The sequence below is a fragment of the Myotis davidii genome, unplaced genomic scaffold (assembly GCF_000327345.1).
Source record: "Myotis davidii unplaced genomic scaffold, ASM32734v1 scaffold1535, whole genome shotgun sequence".
NCBI classification, from domain to species: Eukaryota; Metazoa; Chordata; class Mammalia; order Chiroptera; family Vespertilionidae; genus Myotis; species Myotis davidii.
Genome location: NW_006286703.1, coordinates 84,720 through 92,211, shown reverse-complemented (window position 1 = coordinate 92,211; position 7,492 = coordinate 84,720). Strand labels below are relative to the sequence as shown.

At 45.9% G+C, this 7,492-nt stretch overlaps 1 pseudogene; it reads left to right on the top strand.

Moving 5' to 3' along the window:
• The first annotated feature begins 6,729 nt into the window (after nucleotides 1–6,729).
• Nucleotides 6,730–7,492, top strand: part of LOC102762145 — a 16,975-nt pseudogene continuing 16,212 nt past the window's right edge.

The window sequence follows — 7,492 nt, the reverse complement described above, 5'->3', positions numbered from 1 at the left end:
AGCTCACGAACCACAGGCAGAGAATGATGGGGAGGTATTATATAGGGTGTTCCAAAATTCACGCAAGATTTGAATTTTGTGTGAGCATCAACAACAACAACAACAACAAATAAAATCCTAAGTTTACTTGGTTTGTTGAATCAGATTCTAATATCTGATGTTCTTTGATTTCAGTCCTTTCAATGTGCTAAGCATCACCAAGTACCAATTATGGCCCAGGAGCAGGGACAATGAAGACCAATGAAGACCACGGCATTGCGTATGTGCCAGCAAAGCTGTGGAGGCCATTTACCCGATGTGCTATTCCATACATAAGCCTATACTATATACTTTATGAACCAATAAAAAATTTACAATTTTCAATTATATTTTGGGACACCGTATAGCTACTAGATGAGATTGTACACCTTCCTGAGGGTCTTTCCTTCTCTCTCACCCCCTGGGAGTTAAGCTCAGGTTGGCAGCCATGGGACCAGCCCCTTTGTGGGTAACTCACCATTTGAAAGTCCTGTTCTCTATGCTAGCCTGGCTCTAAGACCTCTCTTCCTGCAGAGCCCAACTGTGCCGTTCTTATGAAAGCTGATATTTTTTTTTTAGATGATGCCAGCCCCTGTCCAAAGTTCATTGGTCCAGGGTTGAGCAATCATCCCTTATGAATTTTTAATCCAGACTGAGCTACCCACAATCCCTTTCTCAAGTGTGTGTGTGTGTGTGTGTGTTTGTGTTACCGAAGGGTGTAAAAGCTCTCTCTCTCTCTCTCTCTCTTCGGAGGAGGCCATGAAGTGCGCATCTGAGAACCTGTCGGGATTATGATTCCTGTCATGTGAGACCACTGCTCCGCACGAGAAAAGAAAACTGATGTGCAGATGCGGGGACTGAGGGCTGAGAGGACCTTGAACACCCTCCAGTTGCTGGTTCACAGTGTTCCTCAGACCCGTCTGCATCTCCACTCCTTTCCTGTTAATATCCTTTCCCGGATTCTGTGAGCCAAGGAGTTTTCCTGCCTGAGACCAGGTTTCAGTCACTTGAGACTGTGAGGATATTGACAAATATACACAACCATACTCAGGACCGATGAGGCTAATGCCACAGCACCTTCCCTCCTGGACTGGGGTCTAGCCTCAGGGCCCTCCCAGGACAGCGTGTGGGCACCTATTACCAGCATTGACCCATGAAACTGCTTTGCCACTCCAGCTCCCAACAAATGCCCTTAAAATGGGAGTGGAAGGGGCAGGAATAGAATGTTGGGGAACCAGCTAGTATTGTAAGAAATATTAATGCTGCTCTGTTGACCGTGATTGTTCTATTCTGATTAAAGAAGGCACATTCTAACCTGGCTGGCAGCTGCACTCAGGACCTGGGAGCTCACCTGGAAATGGAAAGATTAACTTTGCTGCAGAAACTAGAATCGACAGCCAGCCCTTTTGCATCCCTGCAGGCCTTTGCAAATCTCCAGCCTGCTTACCTGATAACTGCCCATCTGGCCCACCCTTGGGATATTTCCCCCTGTAACCCTCGCCCTTGCACAGCACTAAGCTGTTTGAAGACCCCCAGCCCTTTTACATATCTGTAAACTGCCCATTTGCCCTTTTGACTACTTTCCTTTGTACTTCTACTGATATAAACAGCTGGCTTATGGTGGGGGGCAGAGCAGATTTTTGTGGACAACCTGCTGTTCTCCCATATTGCCTGCAATCTCTATATATAAAAGGCTAATATGCAAAGTGTCCCCTCAGGTGTTCGACCAAGAGTTCAAACGCTCACTATGAGGTGCGCTGACCACCAGGGGGCAGTGTGGAACATGGTGGGTGATCAGCGGCAGCAGTGGCAGGGCACTGAGGGAACAAGGAAAGGAGGAGGTGGGGAGGTGGAGAGGTTGGGGGTGGGGAGAGGGGAGGGAGAACCAGGCAGTGGAGGAGGCGGGAAGGCAGGGACATGGCAGGCAACCAGTGGTGGTGGTGGGGTGCTGAGGGAGCTAGGGGAGGAGGTGGTGGGGAGACAGGGTGATGGGGAGGCGGGGAACTTGTTCAATGGCCACCCAGGCCTAGGGACCCTGCCTTTGCATGGATTTCATGCACCAGGCCTCTAGTTTTGAAATAAATGCCCATATATGATTCAAGCTTGTCTCTGCTTAATTGGCTTGAGTAGTGACAGACAGCAAGAGCCCATTGTTTGTCTGGTTACAGAAGCAAAACCCTGTTTTCTTAGGGTCATTCTTGAAGTTTGAGTGTAAAAAGTGGCTTAAGCTAGAATTATCTTTCCATGAGAATGTTGACTGAGGGAAGGTGGCCTCACAAACAGCTTGGAGGTTCAAGCACGTCATCACTGCAAACAGGGAAGCCTCTCCCCTGGTTTCAGCAGTCAGATGCTACTGCTTGACCAGAGACCCTCAGAGTAGACCAATAAAACTTGACTCAGCTTACTTTCAGGTCCTTTTTAAAAATATTTTTTTATTGATTTCAGAGAGGAAGGGCAGGGGGAGAGAGATAGAAATATCAATGATGAGAGAGAATCACTGATCGGCTGCCTCCTGCACACCCCACACTGGGAATCGAGCCCGCAATCCGGGAATTGAACCATGAGCTCTGGGTCATAGGCCAATGCTCAACCACTGAGCCACACCGGCTGGCTCAGGTCCTTTTGACCCATAATAACCTAATCTCAATTAATTTTTATGCTGCCCCCAGAGCCCTGCTCTGCATTCCCAGTAAGAAAACCATAGCTAAATATGTGATTGGATTACTGTCTGAAGAAAAGAGTACAGACACAGGAGAAGTTCACCCCTTAGAGTTTGCTTGTCAGCATGGTCCTTAGGCCACATGAACTACAATAAGCCCCTTCCTTTTTAGTGCCTGTCAACTAACAGTACTATCTTTTGTTTTGTCTGAGCACCTTTGGGGAAGAAAGGCCCTGAGGTATCAGCTGATCCAGACCTGGCCCTCAAACACATTTCCTTTGGAGAAAAAATTATCTGCTCCATTTTTTGGTGTTTTGTTTTTGTTTGTTTGTTTGTTGTTAATCCTCACCCGAGGATATTTTTCCCATTGATTTTTCAGAGAGAGGGGAAGGGAGGGAGAGAGACAGGGAAAGAAAAACATCGATGTGAGAGACACCTCGATTGGTTGCCGTTCTCCTCCCCCCTCCCCAGCTCCCAACACCCCTTCAGTCTGAAGGCTGGCGCTCTAACCACTGAGAAAAACGGATTAGGGTTCTGCTCTATTTAAATGGGACGTTCTCCAACTTTGCAGGGTTCCCACCACTCCTTACTTTGCCACACCTCCTTGTTTCTGTACTTACTGTTCAGCCTCTGTTGACATTTGAGCTTAAAAACCCGGATCTAAGTCAACACCCCCAGAGGAATTTCTCCAGGTTGCAAAGCAAGTTTAGTAGCAGAGCTGGTCCGAGAAGCCCATTTCCCCTGCTATTATTTCCAACATGTACCTCCCTCCACCAGCACCAACTGGTTTAGAGCAAGAATACCAGACTCCGTGGCTATTTTCATACACAGACCTCAGAAGATCCCTTAAAATACCCGAGGACAGTTCTAAGCACCCCTTAAACCAAAGGGAGTGAAACAACAAAGAAATTAATTAATCCTCAGAATCAGACTGTACTCAGAGGAAGAACCTTTTGTTGTTGTTTTTAGTCCTCACCCAAGGAGACTTTTCTATTTAGTTAATTAGTTTATCCTCACCTGAGGATATTTTCCATTGCTTTTCAGAGAGAGTGGAAAGGGGGGGAAGGCAGAGGAGAGAGAGACGAGAGAGAGAGAGAGAGAGCGAGAGAGAGAGAGAAACATTGATGTGAGAGACATACATGGATTGGTTGCCTTCTGCATGCAATTGGGGCACAGGATGGAACCTGCAACCCAACTACTTGCCCTGACCATAATTGAACCCAGGACCCTTCCATGTGCAGGCCAATGCTCTAACCCCGTAGTTGGAAAAATCATTAGTCAACAGAGCCAAATATCAACAGAACAACGATTGGAATTTCTTTTGAGAGCCACATTTTTTAAACATAAACTATATAGGTAGGTACATTGTTATTAACTTAATTGGGGTACTCCTAAGGCTTAGGAAGAGCCACACTCAAGGGGCTAAAGAGTCACACATGGCTCGCGAGCTGCAGTTTGCCAACCACTGCCTTAGAGTGTCAATTTTAAAAAATGACAACAGCCAACACAACAGTAGGCAGCCAGTGTGCATGAATAAAAATAATATCTATTTTTGGTCAGAGTGGCAAAAAATATATCATATTTTTGGTGTGCCACAGAGTGTGGGGAAGCATGGGACTTGGTTGGGAAGTCTGTAAGGAGGATTCTCCAAAAGGTCAGAGGCCTCTAGGGGGACCTTGCCAAAGGCAGCAGACCCTGCCTTGACTTTTCCAAACAAGGGTGTTTTGCTGGAATCTTTATGTTATTCTTTACATGCCCTTGCTTAAAGGACACTACAGACACATGTGCCTTCTCAAGGATACTTACCCTGCTGATAGTATCTAATAGTTAATTTTAGTTCACCCTTGTTGGAATAAAAGCCTAAAGAGGCAGGCGAATGGGACTGTCTGGTTCCTTTAGCCAGGCAGTCCCTTAGCCTTCTCTTTCACAGTAATCATGTGTCAGAGTAATCATTCATCCATCACCCAGGGTCTGCTGGTCAGCCCTGGCACCAGAGTTATAGTAATCAGTTTATGTGTGCCATGGGATAAAAATGATTGAAAATTACTGATCTAAGCACATCCTATAAAATAGTTTTAAAGAACAATCATGTGAGTCTTGCTGACATGGCCCAGTGGTTAAGTGTTGACCAGGAGATTGAAGTTCAATTCCTGGTCAGGGCACATGCCCAGGTTGTGGGCTTGATCCCCAGTGTGGGGTGTGCATTAGGCAGCCGATCAATGATTCTTTCTTGTCATTGATGTTTCTATCTCTCTCTCCCTCTCCCTTCCTCTCTGAAATCAATTGATATATATAATATATAACATATGATATATGATATACAATATACTATATATAATATATAACATGTCACATGTGATACATGATGCATAATACATAATGCATGATACATGATACATAATATGTAATATATAATATATAATCTAATAATAGACAAACATGGTAATTGAACGTACCTTCGCTATGCTTCCCATTGGCAATCAGGGCGATATGCAAATTAATTGCCAACAACGATGGCGGTTAATTTGCATACATAGGTACAATGATGGGAGGCGAAAGGGGAAGGATAGTGATCGGAAACCCAGGCGGCAGGCAAGAGCCAGGTGGCAGGGCAAAGGTGGCCTATGTTTGCATGCACACACATATACACATAACTGACTGCCCTCTCTGGAAGTATAGAAGAAGAAGAAGCTGCCAGAAGAAGAAGCCACCCATCTTTGGTCCAGGCGCCAGTGCCTGCAGCTGGCTGCAGCCCAGGACACAGAAAAGCCACCCGCCCGAGGTCCCTGGCTGCAGCCACTCAGAGAAGCTGCCAGCCCTGTGGTCCAGGGCACCAGTGCCTGTGGCCAGGGAAATAGGTTCCCTCTTCTCCTACTGCAGTCATCACTTCAATATTCCCCTTCTGAATTTCTCTCCTGTGCTGCAACCCAACTTCACTTTTCTTCAGAAGAATACAGAACAGAGCAGTGTTAAAAGCTTACATTTTTAAGCCAGTAAGGTTGGTATTAAACATATAAATGGAAAACTAGAGTCCTCCTTAACGTCACAAAGGCTATAAAGGACAGGGACAGCGCATGACCTATTATATCCAGCAATCCATATGGGGACTGAACACTTTGCAATGATATAGGCCCACAGTGCCTTGAGATTCAGCAACAAAGCTCTGATTTCATGAGACTTTAGCCTGAAAAAAACTATTTATTGTATCAGAAAACAGACTCAGTGTGTTCCAGGGGATCTTAGAGTTACACAGCCAGGTTTGGTTCCACTGCTTACCAACTGAGTGATTTTGGCCACTATTTGTGTCTCTGAAGTTGAGGGCACAGTAACAATACCTACCACCCAGCTGCCCACAGGATTAGTAAGATAATCTACAAAAATCTCTTTGCCAGTGACAATCCAAGTGCAATAGACACTGTGTCTAATAAGGGTAAGGGCTCAATAAATGTTGAGGTGCACTATAGCACCCAGCAAATTCTAAAGCCGACCCCCCTGTTAGTTAGGAAAAAAATTTAGAAAATTAAAGCCACAACCTTTATATAATGTGAACCCACTACTGCATAGTGCACTCTTATTCCAGGTATTCACCTTCTGGGTCTTTTTAATCCCCTCTGCACCCTCCACCCCATGCACAGCTGTCTAAAATTACATTGATCACCTGCTATGTACCAGCCATTGTGCTAGGCATGGCCTGTGCATATCCCCATGGATCCCCTACTGGATATCACCACCTTCATTTTCAGTTAAGGAAATGAACTATCAGAGAGGTTAGGACACTTACCAAAGGCCAGCCAAACTATAGTTGGGCTTTCAGATATTCAGTTCAGGACTCTGTATATACTTACTGCCCCCAGACACACACACACACACACATACAGAAGCTGCCATTCATCTCTCATTTGCCTCTGTCTTACCTGGAATTAGGGATTGTCTAGGAGACAGTTGGGTCAGGTCTTGGATTGTCACAGAAAAGAGAAGTTTGCATGTGTAGTCCTCTCTGGTTAGCAGTTTCCAGGAGTGTGCACATAACCAAATTAAGCCCTTGGCCACACATGGGGTGGAAAACTTGGCAGGAATTGGATGATCCGAAAGGAAGCAGCTACTCAGGTAAGATAGAGCCGAGGGCAACCATAGGCCTGTGTGGAGAGAAAGTCATTAGAAAGACAAACCAGCCCTGACCAGTTTGGCTCAGTGGACAGAGCATCAGCCGGCGGACTCAAGGGTCCCAGGTTTGATTCAGGTCAAGGGCATGTACCTTGGTTGCAGGCACATCCCCAGTCGGTGGTATGCAGGAGGTGGCTGATCGATGTTTCTCTCCCATCGATGTTTCTAACTCTCTATCCCTCTCTCTTCCTCTCTGTAAAAAATCAATAAAATATACTTTTTTTAAAAAAGAAAGAAAGACAAATCATATGGGTGGGAGCAGGGTGTAGGGGGTCAATGGGCGGAAAACGGAGGGACATCTGTAATACTTTCAACAATAAAGAGAAATTATAAAAGAAAAACAGGAGAAACCAAGATGGCGGCATAGGTAAACACCGGAATGCTGCTCGCACAACCACTTCAAAAATACAACTAAAAGACGGAACGGACATCATCCAGAACCAAAGGAAAGCTGGCTGAGGGGAAAATCTACAACTAGAAGGAAAGAGAAAAGCATACCGAGACTCAGAGGAGGCGCAGTGCGGAAAATACAAAGGTGCGGAGATGTGTGCGGAGCGGGCTAGCGGATGAGGGTGCAGTTGTCTGTTTCAATCCGGAGGGAGTCTCAGGCTCTGAGGTCCAGCTCCAGGCGAGTCTCTGGGGACCCAGCCT